Genomic DNA, 22,097 nt, shown 5'->3' with positions numbered 1-22,097 from the left:
TCACAATGAGTAAATGAGAAATCAGATGAAGGAATGCAAATCTAACCAAGCTCCTACGACAACAGCAGGGAGTCCATCAGGCACCTCTATCTATCCTTGTGGGTGCTGCTTTCTGTGCTTGGAGACACGGGGCTCGGGTTTCTTTGCAAATACTGTTCCTTTTTTGCTGGGTTACTCAAGGATAACAATTGACTTTTCCTTTTTAAGTTACCAACACTCTCTGCTAATAACCTCACTATCGAGCTTTTAGAGACAGAGCCGCTAAAAACTACTCCCAGCAAATGGCCACTGATGAGTCAGAAACCCTTAAAAGCTGTAATCATGGGCCAGCATGATGCATACAGTTCCAGGGCCAGGCAAGCAGGAGTCAGCTCCAGGAAGGATAACGATTATTCCCAACAGAGCCAACGCTGCGCACCAACCCCCCTGCAAGCACCTGGCTTCTCGTTAATTTACCTGTGACATGTTGCTACACTTAATTGCATTTGACAATTAGTAACATTTCAACACCTCTTTTAATGGAACAATTAAGAGAGTGCTTGTCTTGGTTGCAAGAAAATATATGAGCTGATTTTTCAGAGGCACAGAAAAAAGACAAACATAAACCCCCAGCGGTATTTCAGTTATAGACAGCTTTGAGGTAAGACCTTTCCCTTTTGCATTTTGCAAGAATTATGTGCCAGCACGCCTTTTCGTGTTTGTGTGTTGCCTGGTTTCTCTGAATGAGCATTTCTCCACCAGGCAGCTCTAGGCCCTTCGGGCAGCCACGTGATATTAATTACAAGGAAGAATGGATGCTAAGCGGTTGCTGCTACTCATTTCTCACTCGTGTTGTTGCATTGATTGCTTGGGAAAGCAGATGCCCCGAAGGCAGTTCTTCGCACAAGCAACGTGGGCCCCAGGGAAGCCTGAGAAGAGTCTTTGTCCTGGCTTCCAGTTCTCTCCAACCAACAGGCCAGTGGGGGAAGTGTGGCCCCTGGGGGTCCCCCCCACAAAAAATTTAAAATAACTGCTACTTGTACTACCCACTCCTGCCATGCACATTAGGAACAGAAAGGTTGCATTGCTCTGTCACTAAAAAAGAAATAAAAATAAAAAAATAAAACTATCTTACAATAGCTTACAAATCCTTGGACTCATGAGCATTATATCGTCACTGCAGACAGGCGTGTGCGGGGTGTGCGCTTCAAGACTCATCTGCTATGAGCTTTGAGGGGCCCAGATTAAATGTGCCATTTACAAAGGGTTGATGCATTGCATTTTCCAAAACAATCATTTAGCTGGGCAGATGAGCCATCATTGAAGAGGTTTCTATGGTAGACAAAAATCCCAAGAATGGGAGGCACCCGATGGGCTCAGTGGGTAGAGCATGCAACTCTTGATCTTGGGGTTGTGAGCTTGAGCCCCACGTTGGGTGCAGAGTTTACTTTAAGAAATAAAACCTTAGGGACGCCCAGTTGGCTCAGCGGTTAAGCATCTGCCTTGGGCTCAGGGTGTGATCCCGGGGTCCTGGGATCAAGTCCCGCATCGGGCTCCTTGCAGGATCCTGCTTCTTCCTCTGCCTGTGTCTCTGCCTCTCTCTCTGTGTCTCTCATGAATAAATAAATAAAATCTTTAAAAAATAAAATAATCAATTAATAAATAAAATCTTTAAAAAAAAAAAAAAAAGGAAGGAAAGAAGGAACGAAAAAGGCCCAAGGATGTGATGGACACTCAGGTGGAGGCTCCTGTCATTGCTCAGGACCCACCAAACTCAGAGCAGATGCTATCTTCCCAGGGATCGTGGTTCTGGATAAGGGGGATACCCGGTACCCACCCCCCAGTACCACCCCCAGTCTCCCGGCACCCCTCGGCCACATGCCCTTCCTCCCACCTGCATGCAATGCCCTCCTCTGCTTGTCTGAGACCCCACACTCCAGATCATACAGCTCACATCCTGAAGCCTGTCGCCTGCCACCCTCGGACGCTTCTCCTGTCGCTCCTTAGCTTTTGCTCTGACCTACAGGCACTTGGACCATCCGTTCCTGCCTGAGGATACTGTAAACTCCTTTGATGCCAGGAATCGCCCATTACTCTTTTTTTTTTAACTAATTCCCCATTCGAGGACGGTATATGCTATATTGATAGTACCAATAATAATTATAGCTGCCAGGTATCCTTCAGTAAGTATTGGCTGAATTAAATGGTATTGAATTTTTGGATATCGAGTCTGACTTTTTAAAAATTATATCGTTTTGATTGACAGCTACCTTTTCTTACTCCACTCCACCCCCCACCCCACCCTCTTCCAAAAAACATGCCTCTACAGGGGAAAGGCTGGGAAGGGCAAGGAAAGCCTTTCTGCTCCTCCAGCATCCTTAATGAGCTTGGGTCGGTGCATCACCCACTCCAAAGTGGCTGGGCGTTTGTAACCTGAGCACTGTCACAATCTTCCCCAAGGGAGAGATGCAATCAGAAGAGCAATAATGACTTTCTGTGAGCTGGGATGAGCAACCTCATCTCTCAGGTCACTAGGGCAACCAGCTTCTGAAATCCCCAACAGCCCTTTCTCTTCCTTCTCCACAGTGATACAGTTGCCCTTCCCTTGCCCCGCACATGGCAGCTGGTCCCCAGGGGCCCCACTTGGACTATCTGACCATCTAACCAGAACTTCCACAGGCCCCTTCACCCTCCTAGGGCTGCAGGGAAGGGGGCGCTGGTCCCAAAAGATGGGCTTACCTTTCCTTCTTGCAATGAACACCCTCCATCCTCACACTTCCTCAGCGACTCCCACCCCAATCCCCTCCCCGGCCCCCCATACACTCACTCTCACGCATGCACGTGCACACGCGCACGGCTAACTGTACACACAAATGCCACATCTTGCTAATTGCATTACCCTTGCTGGTTATTATTAAGGTCTCGCTTTCAGGACATAGAGAGAACCAACCACATAATGATCAAGGAGACAAATGGAGCATATCACTGCAGCGACCGTGCAATGATAATGAGTTACATAAATCAAAAAGTTCAGTGATTTACCTATCAGATTGAGCAGCGAAGAGGGATTTTCAGTTACTGCGATTGTTTTGTGATAGATTTTTTTAATAACTCTGGGACGTGAATGTTCTGGAAGCCAGAGATTTGTTTCCTAAAGGGAGGCAGCAGGACGCTGTGCAAAGAAGGTGGTGCAGGAGTCAAGACGCCCTGCAGCTCCGGGGAAGGAAGCCTGCTCCTGTCTCTCGGGGCCTCGGATGCTCCTATCACGTAGACACATCTGCAAAGTCCCCTTTCCCTCTGAGGTTCTATTACCCAGACTCCTCAGTACAACAGGCCTCCGCCTGCCTGCACCTGCAGAGAGCAGTAGCTTTAAGGACCCTCAGCCAGTCCTCCTCCAGCTAGAGAAACCGCCTTCCCTACCCTGTGTGCCCTGCTCCACCCCCTGCCACCCTTCCGCCAACCTGAGGGATGGATGACCCTCTGCCTCCTTTTACACATTGCCAGGTGGCTTGTCTACGCGTGTACCTAGGTGTCATCCGCAGCAATTTCCCTCGGGTTACAGCACAAACTGCATTTCTAACCCTTTTGATGTTTTGGTGATTTGTGGGTTGATCCTTAGGAAACATTGAGGGAGAGGTGACCCTTTGAACCCATAAGATTAATAACTCGTTTTATTTATTTATTTATTTATTTATTTGCCCCAAATTCGTTTTTTTAAAGTTTTATTTATGTATCACAAGAGACACACAGAGAGAGGCAGAGGGAGAAGCAGGCTCCCTGTGGGGATCCCAAAGTGGGACTCGATCCCAAGACCCCGGGATCAGGCCCTGAGCAGAAGGCAGATGCTCAACCACTGAGCCACCCCAGGCGTCCCCCATAATTCATTTTAGTCTGATTTCTCAGTGGAATAAGCCCTAGGAAGTGGGAGGGCCCTTGAGTCATGGTCAGACTCAGGGAGCAGAAGCCCTGCAAGACTGTTAGGTTCACGGGGGTTCCTTTGTGGGCGGTTGAATAGGAGTATATGTGTGTTTAGGAACATGTGCATATACATGTGTGCATGTGGATGTATGTATATGCACGTTTGTGCATGTATCTGTGTGCATTGCTGGGTGGGTATCTATGTGTACACGTGTATCTACACACGTATATGTGTGCGTGCAAGTACGGGTATGTGAGTATCTGTTCCTCTCTGTGTAGATAGATAGACATGTGTGTGCTTATGCATGTATATAAAATACAGCACTGATGTCTCCTGATTCAAGTCCTCGGACCAAGTGATGGTCACATTAGGATAAAGAGGCCAAAACCTCACCCCTTTTCCAAACCACTGGCCTCCCGGCCTCCCTTTCCAAACAAGGATCCCTTCACTTCAACCACAGAGAGAAAATAATCATCTTCTCCGCCCAGAAAGAGACTCAGCAAGCGTGAAGCAAGTTTGGCTCCGGCTCCTTTAGAACCGAACAGATAAACAAACAAATGGGAGCTTGGAAGGAAGAGATGGTTTATGAATAAAACAATGTTTTATTAAGTCGCTATTAAATTTCAATTGAACAGTGCTTGGGATACATAGGCACAGACATATTCCTGCAACTAATTGGTTTTCCACATCTGCCTTGCTTCCTAATTGGACTCATTACCACACTGTAGGATCATGTTCCTCGTACTACACAAAGCAAGGAACCTTGATTTACAGTGAGGGGAGCAGCAATTAGAGGGAATTAATTCATAAAGCAACATCTAAATAAATCATCGTATGAAGAGGCAGCAATGTAATTATTGTGACTGGCGGGTCCCTGGTGGGGGAGCTTCAGACTTCGGCCCCCAACCAAGCTGCGGGCTGCCCCCCGCTCCCCCCGCCCCCGGATCACGGTTGCCTCTCCGGTCCCACCAGGCGTGCATCATCACCTCTTCTTTAAGGCCTAGTTGCTATACGGCCCAACCCTTCTCCTCTCCAGCGGCCCAGGGAAAACCTCAAGTTCTCACCCCCTCATATTTGTCCTTTGTCAGAATTAAATACGAGCTCCGCGCGACATGGGTGATGCGCTGGCTACAGTTTCAAAACGGGAGCCTCTGCAAGCTTCAGTGTCCTTATGAATCATCTGGGTCGTGCGGTGGTATTGGGGGGGTGGGTTGGAGCTAAGAGAGGTTATTACTAAGAAAAGCATGTTAAACTCTGGTGTTTCAATAATTCATGTCTCCTGGTTATGTCATCACGGGCCAGGGCCTAACCCGTGGTAGCTGGGTCTGGAGTCCTGGCAAATCCTTACTGTAGCTCCTTCGCCTTCGACTGGTGGAGACGCTCTTCTTTTCCCTTTGCTTTTTTTCTTTCTTTCTTTTTCTTTTCTTTTCTTTTTGTTGTTGTTATTGTTTGCTTTCCTATTGTCGTTCGGAGGGAACCTGGGAAGAACTCGTGGACAGCCTCCAGAGTTAAGTCGTTGAGCCTCACTTTCCCCATCCACACAATCCACCTTCCATCCCCCAGGTACCAACCTGCAGGGTGCTGGAAATAGGGTTTCCCCACGTTTTCAATCAAGACGTATGTAGAAAAATGATGTTTTCAAATGACACTCAGGTAATCACGAGGATTTGTCTGTGATCGCATCTATTTGGATTTCTGGATCCAGGCTCTGACTATCCAGACATCTGCCCTGCTGCCTTACTGACTGGTGGAAATCAATATGGTGCCCCTATAATCCCCCGACTCCTGTTGGGGAACTCTTCCCCAAGGAAGCTATACTCTCTACTTTAAAGGAGCTTCCTACACTCTTAGTGGCCTGGATCAACCCAGTCCTGCAGCCCTCCCCTTCATCACACAGCAGGTTATTACTCTCAACAGGTAACCCTGAGCTCACTGTCCACTAGGAGGCCTACCATTGCTCATCTCTATCTGCTGGTAGAGAGGTGGGGACCATTCGAAGGAAAATATTGTAGGAAAATAACCTCTAATCTCAACACAAGGGCTCTGGAATTCTCTCAGAAGCAGGACTTATTTTATGTGTATTAAATTAAGAAGTTGAGTTTAGCAGGGGTCAGAGCAAGGCTTTAGAAGAACTTCATGGACTCCCAGGGCTAGAAGAGGGCATATTAAGAACAGTGCTTTTACAATCAAACACCCGGATTTAAATCTATTTCTAGGGGTACCTGGGTGACTCAGCAGTTGAGCCTCTGCCTTTAGCTCAGGGCGTGATCCCAGGATCCAGGATCGAGTCCTGCATCACGCTCCCTGTGGGGAGCCTACTTCTCCCTCTGTCTATGTCTCTGCCTCTCTCTCTCTTTCTCTCTGTGTGTGTCTTTCATGAATAAATAAATAAAAATCTTTTTTTAAAAAATATATTTCTGTGTGTATAATCCCAAATGTACCATTTAACCTCTGTAGCCCTGCTCTCATCCTCAGGTGGCTAGTACTACCTGCTTCATGAGGTTGTTATGAGGCTCAAGTAATACAGTGTGTGCCAACTACTTTGCACCTTCCTAGGCCCAGTCTAGGCCCAGTCTCAAAAAATAAACGCTACTATTAATATTAGTAGTACTGCTCTCATTTAATTTTTCTGGTCATTCTAATGTAATCTCACTAAATGATTGTCCATCTGAATTCCTCTGAAAAGGAGATTGCTTCCTTCATAGGCAGCCCATTCAATTCTCAAGCAATCCCATATCTCCTGCTTTCAATCACTGGATCTCTACTCTGCCGGTTTTTGTCATTTGAAAATGATTAATTTTGCCTAAATTGTTAGATACAGCAATGTCATTTCTAGAGAAGCAAGTGAGCTACTTCTTTTCCTTGGTTGGACTCAATCGTAGAGCTTTCCAGTTAGGGATTATCTACAAGAGGCTACTTTGGGGATGGTGATTCAAACATTTCTCCAAGCAGATTCCAAAGCAATAGCTAAGCTGATCTCATGAACATAATTCTACCTAGACTTATAAAAACAGTTGCCAATAAAGAATAACTTTGTTTAAAAAAACAAACAAACAAACAAACAAAAGCAGCCACTTTCTCTTTATCTCTAGGCAGTCCCTTAGGATGCAAATCTATAAAAAACAAATTTTGTTGTGGTGTGAAATAGTATCTTGTGCCACATTCCAAGACCCATTTGGATTCGGTAGGTCATTAGCTAATATACATTAGAGTTGAATAAATGTGAACATGTCTCTCTGAAATGTAATGGCCTCAACAATACAAGGAACAGAGGATTTGAAGTAGAAAATTTGGATTTGTCTTTGTGAAACACAAGCCTCCAACACCACCAGCGAGCCTCACCAGGTGAGGGAACCTTTGGCAGGACACATCTGGCCTCTACATTTCATAGAGTAGTGACCAGAGTGCAGCTGGATGCACCACGGGGCTGGACCCCAGCCAAAGCACAGCATCACGTCCATTTGCTCATTGCTTTTGCGAGGTGAGTGCAGGAGCAGCTTTGTACGGGGTAAGGATCTACATTTGGGGTTCAAGTGTCCGGCGGTCTAAGGTTAGGTGTAGGTTCTTAGAGGGATAGCAAGAAGAACAGTTATCCAATGCCTGGGGACCCTGGGACCCTCAGGACTTGTAGGAAGCTAAGTTTTAGGAAAGGTCCTACCTCTGTGGAAGGGGGAACCCAGATTCCCAGTTAGCTCAGTATCAGGCAAAACCCAAGCTTCCAGATTCATTACCTGGACGGCCCTCTTTGTTTCTCTAGACTTCCAGCATTGCATCCTAACAGCCATGTGATTTTAGGAAAGTAGCAGTTTCTGAATCGTCACCGCTCGTTGGTAAAATGTGAACGACCATCACACTCATCCCACAAGATTGTGGTGCGAGGAGTAACGAGACGCCATGTGTAAAAGCACTTAGTCAACAGCAGTGATGCCTTGGGCTCTCAGGTTGTTTGGGACAACCCATTTGAAAGCATCTTCCCTTCTAGGAACAGGCGTCTGGACAGTAAGTGCCCCCTCCACCGTGTATTTTCCTTTGATGTTCTATAGTCACATCACATTAAGCTGTGTCAAATCACCTTCAGATGATGGAGAGGAATTAACATAATATGATGTTGGAGGGCATGTTTGCTGCTTGATACACCATAAATTCCTCCATTCAAAAGCAAAGCTTCACAGCCAATTACCTGCTCTTAACAAAATTTTCATCCAATATGAGACAGGAAGATGAGGGATCATTTCAGGCAAGCAGATGGGGAATCCATCCCAATTTGTGATGCTTATGTCATGGCGAGGAGACCTTGTAATCTGTTCCCAGCTACGGTGAAGAGTGGTGGAGAGATAATGTCACTCCAGGAAGATGCAATCCAGGTGGGGCTGAGATGTGTTTGACAATGTCCTTCCCCCCCACCCCCACCGGAAAGTTATTGTCATCTTCCTGCTGGTGTTTCTCTTGGAGACCATTTCTTATTCACACCTCGTAGACACACCTATTTGCACAATTGAGCCTCATTCAGTGCCATAAAATCCAAGGAAACTCCCACCAGGCAATCATAAGGACTTTGTAGATTCACCATCTGTAAGTCTAACCATCAACAGCTTTCTTGTCTGTGCTACAGGGATGTGACTAGTGAAGGGGGTGAGGAGGAAGCAGAAGAAGAAGCAGTTAAGGAACTAAGAAACAGCAGAGATGAGAAAAATTCAATAAAAGGCAATTTTCTGAAGGGCGATAATCAAATTTGCCCTTCAAAATTTCCCAAACTCTACAGCAGATTTAGTTCTCATGTTCCATAAATTATACGCAAAAGAATATAAGTATTTTGCAAATAAGCCAGTGGCCTCTACAGGTATTTCAGTTTCATGACTGTAGATATTGCAAGAGTTTGTGATTATTCAAAACTTGCGGAAACTATGAGGTCACATCCCTATGGTATAAAGAACACCAGTGGACTTAGAGAGCTCATTCAAACAACCAGCTGTTTGAATAAAAGAGTTTTGTTTTGTTTTGTTTTAATGACAAGCCAGGTCGACTCAGCAGCCACGTGCCAATAATGCCTTGACATAAGCCAAAATAAAAATGCTTAAGCTTCTGAAAAATTTGGACTTGGAACTGCCAGGCCCAATTTTGGCTCCACCCATCCCCTGGGGAATCTATTCAATAAGGGGGAAATCCTAGGTGAATTGATGAGGATAGAGAAGTTAGAACAAAGAAACTTTATTGAGTTTCTCTTAGTGTCAGGCAGTGTACTGGGCTGGAAATGGAAAGAGGGAGGGATAAGATGAAGAGAAATAAACTCAGAAAGCTTACTGTTTAATGAAAGGACGCAATGATTGACACAACTGACCATCTATCTGCGGGCACTTAACTAAGAGCTATAGTTATGATGTTTCTGCTTTTTAAACTGACAGTGGAATCAGATATTTGAAATCAGGTGTGATCCAGGGTTGCTCTAATTATCTAGAGTGCTCTGAGTTTAGGACAGATTTCACTTAGGATGGATAGAACGCCCTATCACTACAGCGGAAAAAAGGAGCATTCCAAGGAGAGGGTACGTGCGCTCAAAAGGAAGCCATGAGAATTCCCAGTAGAGTTGAGACACTCTGGCTCACCAAGGTGGGCATGTGGGATATGAACAGGGAGGGAAATGGTAAGGTAAGAGGACGCCAGGCCACAGGTTGCCTTAGGTGCTATGTCAAGGCATTGGGAATTAGTCTTTACACTGATTATTATTAGAAAGCTCATGAGCCTCTATGGCAGACTATATTTCCCAAAATTGGCCTCAGCAGTATTTTTCATTTCCACATGTTCTTCTAGAACCTTGCCACTCTCCATCAAGAGCCAGAGTCGATTTCTCTTCTTCAGTCTGAGCAGGCTGTCCCTCATCTAACCAATAGAGAACAGCCAAAGTGATGCTCGAGGGCATCTGAGGCTAGATCATAAGAACTATGCAGCTCTATCTTTCTTTCTATTTATCTATCTACCTATCAATTATCTATCTTCTGTCTATCTCTCTCCACTCACTAGAGGAATCCAGCAACCATGATTTGAGGAGGCCCAGGCACATGGAGAGGCCTCATGGGAATGTTCAGGCTCTCAACCCAGTGAAGACCTTATCTGATAGCCAGCATCAACAACTGCACATGGGAGGAGGCAAGTCTTCGGATGATTCTAGCTCCCAGACTTCAAGTCTTCCAGCTGAGACCCCAGATATTGTGGAGTAGAGAAAATGCCCTGTCAAAATACCTGACCAATGGAACCTAAGAGTGTAACAAATGGTTCTTTTATATCACTAAGTTGTAGGGTAATTTATCATGTATCTATAGTAACTGGGATATCATCTTAATAATAATAGACTTAATAATAACATGGCTTTATAGCTTTTGATATCCACTACTCACTTAATCCTGAATGGGGAACATATTATTACTCTCCAAATTTTATGGAAAGGCAAAGTTCCTTGATTAAGAAAGAGACAGAGATAGCAGACGGTAGAGTTAGCACTGAAACTCAAACCTTCTGCCTCCAAATCTTGTTTTCCTTCCACTGTATCACCTCCACTTTGGTAAATAGGAAATAGGCTCAATTAGTGCTATGACTTAGAAGGTGATTGTAGGGGCAGTGGAGCATATTATGTGCTGTGGTTCTGAAATCAAATTGCCTACGTTCAATCTCTGGCTCTGCTTCCTATGAGCTGTATGGCTTGGGAAAATTAAGAGACGTGCCTGAAAAAACAAAACAAAATGAAATAAAAAATTTAAAAAGAGATGTGCCTGAGTTTCTTCATCAATAAAGAATTTAGAACTCTGCCTGGCACATCAGATGTGCCCAATAAATGTTGACTATGATTATGGATTACAGAATTGCTCTTTGACTCCAGAAAAGGGGCCTGCTTTAGGCCTCCCACTTAAGGAGAACCCACTTTGATCCATATCCAGTCGTGCCCCTATCCAGAGGGTAAAAGTACATGGAACCAAAAGGCCATAAGTATCCAAGCCTATGTCTTTCTCAGTAGAGTATGCTCTGGGTGTCCAGGATCTTGGAAGTCCTTCTACATGTGACTACAAGACCAATTCCATGGCACAAATGATTACCTTCCCTGGTCCTTCATCCTATGGGTAGACAGTGCTTTTGTTATACTGATCACAGGCTAAGGGGTGGCCAAATCTCAGCTGCTTGCATGGCGTATAGATGAATCTTACACATGTAAGCTCAAAATTCTCACTTGTGTGCAAGGCTTCTTCTGTTATGGATAGAGTCAGGGATGAGAAGAGAATGGGGTGTAGATGATGAGCCAGGGTTCGGGATCCAGATCTCCCCACGCTACTGTGTTCTATCATACAACTCTGAGGAGTTCAAAAATTTGAAATTTGATCTGGGTTTCCATGTAATTATGAATGTATATTTGCTAAGACAGAAAGCTAGGCTATAATCTGTTTAGCATGTTTTTTTTTTAAATCTTGATTTATAAGTTTTAAATATTTAGACATTTAGCATTTGGGTCTCCATTCATATCCTTACCCCAGGCCCTGCAAATGTTAGGATTGATGGATTGATCAGGAATGAGACAAAAGGCAAGCAGAACAGCTGCAGAGCTCCTGCAGGCATCCAGATGACAAATGGAAAGCCAGATTACTGGTTAGGAGCTTTAAACAGAGAGAGCAGAAGTGAGAGACATTTCAGCAGTAGAAGTGATCAGCCCCGGCCATCAGTGGGATGAGGGGTTTGAGAATGTCCTCAGTGATGTTTTAGACTTGTTTAGATAGTCTTTTCTTTCTTTCTTTCTTTCTTTCTTTCTTTCTTTCTTTCTTTCTTTCTTTCAAGATTTTATTTATTTATTTCACAGAGAGAGAGAGAGCACAAGCAGGGGGAAGGCCAGAGAGTTGGGGAGAAGCAGACTCCCTACTGAGCAGGGAGCCTGACCTGGGGTTCGATCCCAGGACCCCAGGACCACAACCTGAGCCCAAGGCAGATACTTCACCAATCGAGCCACCCAGGTGCCCCTAGATAGTCTCGTGGATATAAAAAGCAATGATAGGAGAAGCAGCAGAGTTTAGTGAGCTCGGTTCTGTGCATGCTGAGGGTGAGGTGCCCGCAGCCTATCCTCATCGTGAGGACCACAGCTTGAGATAAACAGATCTGGCAAATATTTAGGCATGGAGTTGGTGCAATCACTGGAGAGGGAGAAAAGGGCCAGCCAGTACCTCAGACGAAGAAGAGCCAACGAATACACTGTATCAGTCAGGATTGGCTGAAGTGACAATGACTCTGACAAATGAGGAGCTTACGGCATCAAAGGTTTATTTCTCACCCATGCATGTGCACTGGGGGCCAACTGTGGTTCTGCCCCATGTTCTCCAACCAAAACCCAGAAGGAAAAGAGAGTGTGGTTATTCACATGCTGGCTCTTAAAACTCCTTCTTGGAAAAGACACATGGCCCTGCTGCTCACATTTCAGTGGGCAATGCAAGTCATGTGGTCAAGCTTGCTATCAACGGGGTAGGGAAGTGCATACTCTCCCAGAGAGGGGCAATGGTTACGTTTGAACAATAATATAGTCCATGGCATGGCTTTCTAGAAAAACAAGTCTCCTGACTCTTCCTTTCCCAGTTCCATAACTGGAGCTGTCTAGCTGGGAGTGGGGTGCAGGGCTGCATGTCAAATAATCAGTGGTAGTTAACCAAGTCACTTGGGGGTTGGAGGAGGGAGGGATTAAGATGCTAATGTTCCAAATGTGGGCAAAAGCATATACAAATGTATAGAGGTGAAACAGAGCATCAGTTCCCTGGGTAAGCACCTATTTGTCATCTACTACCCCACCTACTGGACAAAGATCTCTGTACAAACCTGGAAAATGGCCCAAAACAACTAATGATTTATGGCCATAAAGGAAACCAAACATTTTTTATCAAGCAGTTTCTAATTGCTTGATATCCATTAACCACCCCTCCCATTCCACTCAGTAAAGTGGTAGTTATTATTGTCATTCTACAGATGAGGAGTGTGAGGTTCAGGGGTTTAATAGCCTTCCCAGTTTACACAGTTGGCAAGGGTCAGAGCCTGGATTCCAACTCACTCCTAGTTCTAAGCTCCCATTGAGCTATCGGCTAGCATTCAGCCCTTGGCCCAAAGAACTCAGGCAGAGTGAATAGAACATGGGCCAGAAAAAAGGCAGGGGGCTAGGATACACCCATTCCCTTTAGATGGTATAGGGGGCAGGGGCAGGCCACCCCAACATGGGCCACTTTGACAAGAACATTATTTTGAGTGAAAAGCAATCCAAACCCAGCAGATTCAGAAAAAGCTCTGAACCTCCTCCTCAACTGCCTGCCTGGACCAGGAAGAGAGCTAAGAGGAGGTCCCTCTTTACCTAAGACACTTATCTGCATAATAGGGCAATATTTGCTTTCCAAACATCTTTCACCTTCCTGCTAATGGTCTTTCTCCCCTTCTATCCTCAGACCTCCCCACCCCTCTTCTTAGCTCACATAAGCCTCTTGTTCCCTCCCAGTCTTTGGAATTTCCATGTCTGTGTAGATTCCCCACAAGCACATTATTCAATTTGATTTTCTCTTGCCAATCTGTCTCATGTCGACTTGATTCTTTGTCTAGCCAGAAGGACCCTGAAAGGGCAGAGGAAATTCTTCTTCCCCGAAAATGGCAAAGTTACTTCCCAGTGGAATCCTGCAGGGAGCAATGCTTTAACACTAGGGTGGACTGTCAAATGCACAAGACTAAGGGTTGAGCACAGCAGCTGACCTGAGATTGCGAGGTGAGTATGGGGCATTGGGGACTGTGGAGAACTGTCCTGGTGGAGAAATCCTATCAACCTTCGGAGTCCACCTGAGTAACCACCTTCTCTCCACAACTTTCCTAATCTCCCAAGCGTTTTCAGACTCTAGGTCATGAGTTGCTTTTCACCCTTTTAAAACACCATATTGAGCCTTCTGCTACCTACGTTGCAGCCTTCTCTCCCTTCAGAGATTGTAAACCTTCTGTGGGCTGTGATAATATCTTATTCATCTTTGTTTCCCAACGCTGGGCGCTTGCTAGCATCTCAAAGGGTCTGCCCAGTTGAGAACTGTTCCTCAAATAAGTCTCCCTGTGGGCAAGGAGAGCCGCCCTTGATTGGAGAAACTCTAATGGCTATATTTTGAAGAGGGGTGAAAGGGGCTCCTCCTGGGATGGGTGTAATTGGAGAGAAGGAAAGATTATTTCCAGAACATTAGGGGTTGCAATTTTTTTGAAGAATCAAAGACAGTCTGTTCCGTCAACTCTCGGATGCTTCTTTGCATTTAAAAGCAATGCCATTTACTTACAAATTATAGTGGTTTTGATGCAAATGAACCACTTCAGGACAGTTTCCTCTCCCTAAGATTAGCCCAGAAACATGGGGGAAATTGACCAAGGATGCAGAAGGCCGAGCCTGACCTGAGGCCTATTAAAATAAAGCTCAGTTTAATTATTCCTATTTCTGAAGTAAGAGGCAATTAGAACCCAGCGAAGTGGCAGACGGGGGCTGGCCCAGGATTTTGCTCTTATTTATGTGTATTCTGGGTCTGGATGTGGCCAGCAGAGCTTACTTGACCAGACCCCGTGGGGAAATTGCTGAGTGCAGAGGCATGTCCCAGGCCGGACCTGACCCAGATCTGCAGAATTGTGGTAAATGACTGCACCCCTTTAGCCCTCAGTTTCTCTGTTAAATAGAGAGACCCAGCCCTGCCCTCTTTGTGGGAAGACTGTGAGATAATATTAAGCTTGTGCCTGGTATTCGACAATTTACAATTTATAAAGTGTTTTTGCATCCATTATCTTATTTGATCCCCACAAGACCCTGCGAGGTGGGAATTATCATTTGCATTTCCAACAGGAAAACTGGGGTTGGTAGAGGTTAAATTGCCAAAGTCACACAATCAATTAGTGATGGAGGCATGCTGCTTCTAACTCCGACTCCTTTTTGGTCCTTCTTCCTCCTTCATAGATAGAACAATAATGAGGAGTGTCAAGGAGATTTTTTTTCCCCTTTGCCCATTGCAGGGCAGCACATTCTGCAATCCCAAACTCTGTCTCTTTGCCATGAGGATTACTTTGAGCTAAAGGTAATCAAAACCCAGCAGATTCAGGAACAGTTCTTTACCTCCCTCTCAACTGCCTGAATTTACATTGGAAAGAGAACCGGTACCAGGGAGAAAGCTATTAGCAGGGACATCTTTTTATTTAAGAAAATCATCTGCATAATAGGGCAACCTCTGTTTCCCAACCATCTCTTCTGCCTTCCTATTAATGGTTTTCCTTCCCTTTGGATCCCTAGACTCCTACCCCTCTCCTTAGTTCAGGATGTTATATAAGCCTCATTTACTTGGCTGCCCTTTGTTTTTTTCTTTTTGTTTTTTAAAAGATTTTATTTATCTATTCACGAGAGACACACAGAGAGGGGCAGAGACATAGGAGGAGGGAGAAGCAGGCTCCATGCTGAGAGGCCGATGTGGGACCAGATCCCAGATCCTGGGATCACACCCTGAGTCGAAAGCAGAAGTTCAACTGCTGAGCCACCCAGGTGTCCCTTGGCTGCCCTTTGGAGCCTCATATTTTTGTGGGGGCTCCTGTACATACAAAATTATTTTTTACTCCTATTAATCTGTTTTATATCAATCTACTTATTACACCAGCTAAAGAAATTAAAAAGGAGGTAGGGAAATTTTTTCCACCCCATCACCTTCTTAGGTTCTTCAGCAGGGGCCCTGTAGATTAACAAAAGAAAAAAAGAAAGAAAGAAAAGAAATTTATTTACATGTGCCCTACTGGAGGATACATGGAAGTATCCAGTAATCAACTCAAAGGGGTTATTTGCATTTGGATTTATATACCATCTTAGGCTAAACAAAGGAAAAAGGGTTTGGGACTTCTGGGTGAAGGGGGTTAGTTCGTGGAAGCAAGTTATGGGCAGCTGATCAGGAAAAGCATGGTAAACAGGTATTGTTTAGGAAGGTTCATTACAAAAAAAAAAAAAAAGGAAGGTTCATTACACAGATTTAAATGGCGCTTTCTCCATTAAATGAGTAGTTAAGAGTCCTCTTCCTGGTATGGGCAAGAGAGACATCTCTATGAATTAAAATTTGCTTTATAAAAGGAAAATTTTTGCCCTCTTTTTAGAGCTTTTCCTGCATCTGCTGGTTCTCAATGGCTTTGTAGCTCAAAATAATCCAGATGCCAAAGAGGCACATTTTGGAGAGGCATATTCTGGTCTCCTTTGTCACCTGCTAAATTCTAAGATCTGACCTTTACTGTCTACCTGCTTGTACTCACTGATCTTTGTCCCAAGTTTCTCCTTAAGCTCTTCTTTCCAGCTTATCTCGTAACTCAGTCAAGAGACCCGATGGGCATAGCATCCCGTGATGAAAATCAGAACTACCCCTCAAGCAATAACAACTGCCCTGACGAAGACCTCTGGTTGGCCAGACCACCCAGACCAGATTGAATTCAACCCCCGACTTAAGCTTGCATAGATGGACCATGGAGTCACTGACAATTACCTTCATCTCATTATAATCCTAAAGTCTCCCCCAAGGAGGAGCACAAGCCTTGTCTACATAACGTACAATGAATGGAAGTATAGACATGTTTCCTTAAGGCACGTGTGTGACCTTATTCTCACCTCTGCATATGATGACAAGGCTCCCCTTTCTCAATATTCATCCTAACCCTAAATAAACTCACTCTTGCTTGGGGAGTCATGGCTTTAGAAGTTATGCCCCACAGTCTCCTTATTTGCCACAAATAAAGTTTACTTTGTGTGACAGTTCCACCTGGTGTAGTTTTGATCTATGACTCACCCAGGAGAAAACTCATGTTAGTTTGGTTATACCTTCAGAAGCTAAGACATACTTAATACAAACACATTACTTCCTAAATGCCAAGCAGGGCTCAAAGAGCTTGACATATGTGAATTCATTTAATCTTCCCAACAGCCCAATAAAGTAGGTATTATTATTATTATTCTCACCTTACATATGAGGAAACGAGACACAGAAAGCCCAAGATTACAGAGATAATAGTAGAGCTGAGATTCAAATTTAAGAAGACTGGTTCTAGAATACGTGTTCTTAAACTTTGCACAATTCCTTTAGCCATTTCTGGTGGCAGTGCAGAAGGAAGAGACGGGGCCAGTATTGTCTATCATCCATGAACGATAAAGGTCATATATCCCTCTTCTTCCCTCCCTCACACCCAGGAATCTTTCCTGCTAACCACCACGTTGCCAGAAATTCTATCATTACAGATCATTTCTCTGGACACAGTTATTAGTTCTCTTTGTTTAAAGGCTCTCACCCTACCCGCCTCTTGATTCACTGCCAACCCCCTGGCACACACACAGAAGGCAGTCTAAACCTCTAGTGGCCAGTTCTTCATGATCTTGGTGCCCTCTTGCCTCACTCCTGCCTCTCCCTGCTTCACACCCTGCCTCCCCAACCCACCAAACCCCTGGGAGCCCCCTAAAGGGTACACAATCTCTTGCACATCCACACATCTTCACATTTGGCTCCCTGCTCTTCATTACCTGTTGATCATCTATTTTTTAAAGTTCTTTGCTGCTGTCCCAATTTACTTTTTTTTTTCTTTCCCCAGTTTACTTTCTCTGCACCTCCTTCGTGCTCCCATACCAACCGGGCATCTTGTTTTCTTAGGGCATAATTGTTTGAGCAAGGTAACTGGGTGCTACTTGAAGGAAAAAGTAAGTTTTGTTTATCTCTGTATTACCTAGTTCAGTGCCTGGTACTTAATAGATATTTGATAAAGTTTCTCTAGCCTAATGCTGTTCACCAACACTCTATTATAAATTAGTTTATTGATATTTTTCCTCCACAATAGATATAGCTATATTGGTTTTTTTTTTCTCCCCAGATCATTAAAGTAAGGGATTCTCATTGTAAACATTTACCGTTATCATAAGAAAACATAAAGAAAAAAATTAGAATCACTGATAATATCTCCACCAGAGATATCTTCTCTTTTAGCTCGTTTTCTGTAATAGCAGGCAGCTGAGAAAGGAGGGTACCTAAGACATGTTTAGTCAACGTGAACAAGGCCAAGAGGAAAGGGGAGACCTAAACTGCCCTGGTGAGGCATCTGTGAGTTAAACATTTTACTGGAAATGTTCCAGATCAGCAGGGACAAGCATGAGGTCACAGGCCACTGAAAAAAGAACACCAGGGGAAAGCAGGATAGTAAAAGCTACAGTAAGATAATGAAGGAGCAGGCTTCAGAGAGCAGAACCAGGACACATGTAGAAAATTTGCAAGAAACCAGATTTTGACTCAATTTAAACAACTTCCTCATAATCATCATGATCTACACAAACAGTACGTTACCTTCTGAGATAGTGAGCACCCTGCCCCCACGTGACTCCAAGTGGCTACTGATGTTAAAAATTATTCATGACACTTGTCAAAGATGGAGAGACTTTATTCAAAGGGAGCTACTATAAGGAAATCTTGTGGCTCCAGAGAGAGGTCCCCCCAGTTTAGGCTTAGCTTCAAATATAAGGAAAAGTGAGAATTTAAAGCCAAGGAGCAAGGAGAGTCAGTGGATAAAAAAATTAGTAAGCAGTAACATCAGGGGTCAGAGGGGATTCTGGCTAAATCCATCTAATAGGATTCCAGCTAAAGGCACACCAGGATTATCAGAAATGCCATGGAGAAGGGTGGGGAATGAGGAATTTGATCAGATGTCGAGGGTGATAAGATATAGAGGGTGGGGGATTCTGTTTAAACTGATTTAGCAGAATTCTGGGAGGCCCGGGTGGCTCAGCCGTTGGGCACCTGCCTTTGGCCCAGGGCACGATCCTGGATTCCCAAGATCGAGTCCTGCATCGAGCTCCCCACGTGGAGCCTGCTTCTCCCTCTACCTGTGTCTCTGCCTCTCTCTGTGTCTCTCTCTGTGTCACTCATGAATAAATAAAGTCTTAAAAATTTAAAAAAAAAACTGATTTAGCAGAATTCTTACTAAAATCAGACAATGAAAAGATGAACACAGAAACCCAAAGTCAGGGCTCTGTGGAGAAGAAAGCCCAGAGGAGCCCGAATAGAGTTTTGGTTAAGGAGACCGTCTTTGTCACTGAGAGACATGCATTCAGATACTCAGCACTCAGTCAACACTCACTGAGCACCTGGTCAAATGATACTCCAGGTGCTAGGAAACCAAAACCAGACGAACCAGCGAAAATCTAATTGTCCTTGTCCTTGAGTGGCCACCCATCATCAGCAGGATTTTGCTACAACAGGTGGGAGGGTAGACCAGATGACTTCTGAGATCCTTTCTAACTACAGAATCCAGTGAGTCTTGCTTCTGGGAAGTTTGGTCTCAGAAAATCCCATAATGCATTCCAGCTTAAATGTGGGTAGAGGAGAGAAGATGGGGGTGGGGGGGAGTGGCTCTTTGCGACACATATCTATCCTTTTAGTCTAAAACGACCTATTGCTTCATATCTAAGGGACTCAATAAAGTGCCTGCATTTTGAGTTAGGTTTAGAAAAATCCACTTTCCAAAAGGTTTGCATTTTCACAGTGTTTTATTGAAGTTGAATCACGGGGGCAAACTTGGCTCATGACCACAGGGTCTTTCGTTTTAGAAAATAATCTGCGGTTGGATTTTTCAAAATTGCAAGCTCCACTCATGCCTTTACAATTAAATCTTTTCTCACCAAAAAACAATCTAGCAGCTTTGAGGAGGTTGCCTATTTGAGATATCAGGGCACGCATGTTTAACTCCCTAGACCTTCACTTGCACAGCTTAACCCCTTCACACGGTATATCATCTCCTCCCCATCTCCTTGCTGCCTACTTAGGATCTGTCTCCAACACTGCAATTAACCTGGGACCCCTGCAGAGAGACAGCCCCATGGAGCATCTAGGTGGTGGGAAGGGGAAGACTGGTAGCCTGTGGAAGTCACTGAAGTTTGAGATGACAAGGACTTTAGGGGCAGGCAAGGTGGCCCCCTCATGTGAATTAAATAGCAGGTACTTTGTCCCATGGCAAAGATCCTGATGTAGCTTACCTTCTAGAAACTCCCATACTCCCATACTGGTCATCTCTGCCCAATTGCCTGGCATCCCCAGGTCAGCTGTTCCGCTCTGACCACACTCCTTGTGCCACATTCCCCAGATTGTCCCTTCCTGCCCTGTCTCCTCTCAATCGCAGCATACACTTGCATTGCCTTTCTCCTGAAAGTTTCATTTTACTCTTCTCTTTTATGGGACCTCTGAGCGCAATTTTAATGTCGTCCTAAATAATTAGCACACACGCACATATACAGGTAAGCACACACATACACACTCACACGATAGAGGTTTTGCTTTTGCGTTAAGGCAGGGAAGTTTAGTCTTCAGAAGCACAGTTGCCAGTAGGAAAAATGTTTCTATTTTATTCAAGAGAAGGTCACCTTCCTGTCTATAAGAGAAATTGACTTCTTCTAATGCAGCAAAGAAAAAGCCAAAAAATAAGTTGAGTTGTTGACATTTAAAAAAAAAAAAAAAAAAAAAAGCAAGTTGGACATAAATATTCTGTTACATGTCCATAGAGGATCTAGCCAAAGCGGCTTAATGACTACTGGCTCAGAGAGGGGCTGGGAGTGTGCCAAGCTTGGTTGGGAAGACAGCAGAAGACACCAGAAGAGGTGGTACCTGGGGGTGGACTCCATTTGACTCTTAGAGCCCCAGCCCCTCGCTCCAGCCTCTGTTGTTTGTTTCTGTTTTCCTGCCTGGATTGAAGGACCCGGTAGGATTCTACTGAAAAGTCCCAGACAGGCAGCTTGGGTAAGCTGTCTGGGTATTTCCAGAAGAGACTCCCTTGAAGGGGCTGCTGAAAAGAGCAGAGGGAAGAGGAGAAGGTAAATGGCAAGGCTTTGTGATGAAGCCTCCCTCTGAAGCTGAGAATCTGTGAATTCCCATCCGCAGGACAACTGTGTAGGGTTGTCCCCTTTATTGTCTGCAAAAGAATACCCAGTCAAAAGGGCAAGTTGGGGCCAAAATCCAGAGCTGGCACAGGGCTGCATTCACCCAAGGTGAGCATCTCTTTTAAGTTTCATCAAGGCACTGAAAGGTTTAGCAGTCCCTGCCAAAGTGGGATGGAAGGTGGCTTTAAAGGGAGGAAGCGTGGAGACGAAGCAGTCCAAAGACTTTGCCTCTTGTTCGGCTGCAGCCACCCCAACCGTGGAGCTCTGAGCACACCACCCAATCTCCTCGTTCCTACAATGGTATCAGTCATAATCCCAGCTACCCCGAAGTTTCTTGTGACAAGGAAATGACACGGATTCCCTGCCTCTCAGGCTAGTCCCTAGCATTCTTAGGCCAGAGGGCTTCCTTGGAGGGAGCCTTGAGGGGGCCATCAGATCACCCTCCAGCCTGGTCCCCGCCTCTGCCACCCAACTTCGAGCAAGTGAGGACACCAGCCTTCACACTGTACCCTGACCCTGCTCCTCCAAACTCTGGAGGGGGTTTTGTCAAAGTAAATGTCCCTAGGGGCTGATAGGGGTGGTCTTCACAGGCCCTCACAGGCCCTGGGCCACTCCCCATCCCTCTGCAACATTCACCGAGGAGCAGGAGGGCGGGGAGGTACTCACCAAGCCTGTTCAAGTAACTCCAGACGGCTGAACCATGATGACGATGCCACTTGCCACGTCCTCTCCATCCCTTCATCTGCTGGCCTCGGCTCAGGCCATCCCCTGAGATGACTGCACAAGGGCTCTTAGCCAATGCTCAGAGGCGGAATCAGATGTCATTGCCACCACGCAAATATGGTAGGTCCCTCTACCCTTCAACCGGCTCCCTTTGCAGAGCAAAAGCCCTGGTGAGATCATTATTTGCTCCAACCTTGGGCTGCCAACTGGGTGCTTCCAGAACTCTCTGTCTAGAAGCCCTCAGGGCTGGAGATTTAGTAGCCGATCAGGCACCAGGGCTTCCAATTTATGGTTCAGAGAAAAGAAACCCTATTAATCTGGCACCTTTTATTCCACTGTAAATCCCAGCTGTATTTAACTCAGCCACCATCAAGGTTCCCCCCGCCCCCACATCTGCCAACTGCAGACCTGTAATATAAAGCTCGCCAATTCAAGGAGAAATTAAGATGCTGCTTAGTATTCAAAGGGTGGTCCTCTTCACTGGCTTTCGTTCTGCACTTCCCCCACTGTGCCCATTTAGCCAGAGGAGGAGCA

General features: G+C 45.2%; 1 long non-coding RNA gene across 4 annotated transcripts in view; it reads right to left on the bottom strand.

Annotated features, from left to right (window-relative positions):
• LOC144316397 (uncharacterized) overlaps window positions 1-21,850 on the bottom strand; it is a 44,092-nt gene extending 22,242 nt beyond the window's left edge. For all 4 annotated transcript variants that reach the window (XR_013382326.1, XR_013382327.1, XR_013382328.1 and 1 more), the window contains exon 1: window positions 21,507-21,850. This is a non-coding gene — a long non-coding RNA (uncharacterized LOC144316397). The remainder of the gene's footprint in view (window positions 1-21,506) is intronic.
• Window positions 21,851-22,097: the final 247 nt, after the last annotated feature.

This window comes from Canis aureus, chromosome 6, assembly GCF_053574225.1.
Source record: "Canis aureus isolate CA01 chromosome 6, VMU_Caureus_v.1.0, whole genome shotgun sequence".
NCBI classification, from domain to species: domain Eukaryota; kingdom Metazoa; phylum Chordata; class Mammalia; order Carnivora; family Canidae; genus Canis; species Canis aureus.
This window is presented reverse-complemented; position numbering and strand designations above follow the sequence as displayed.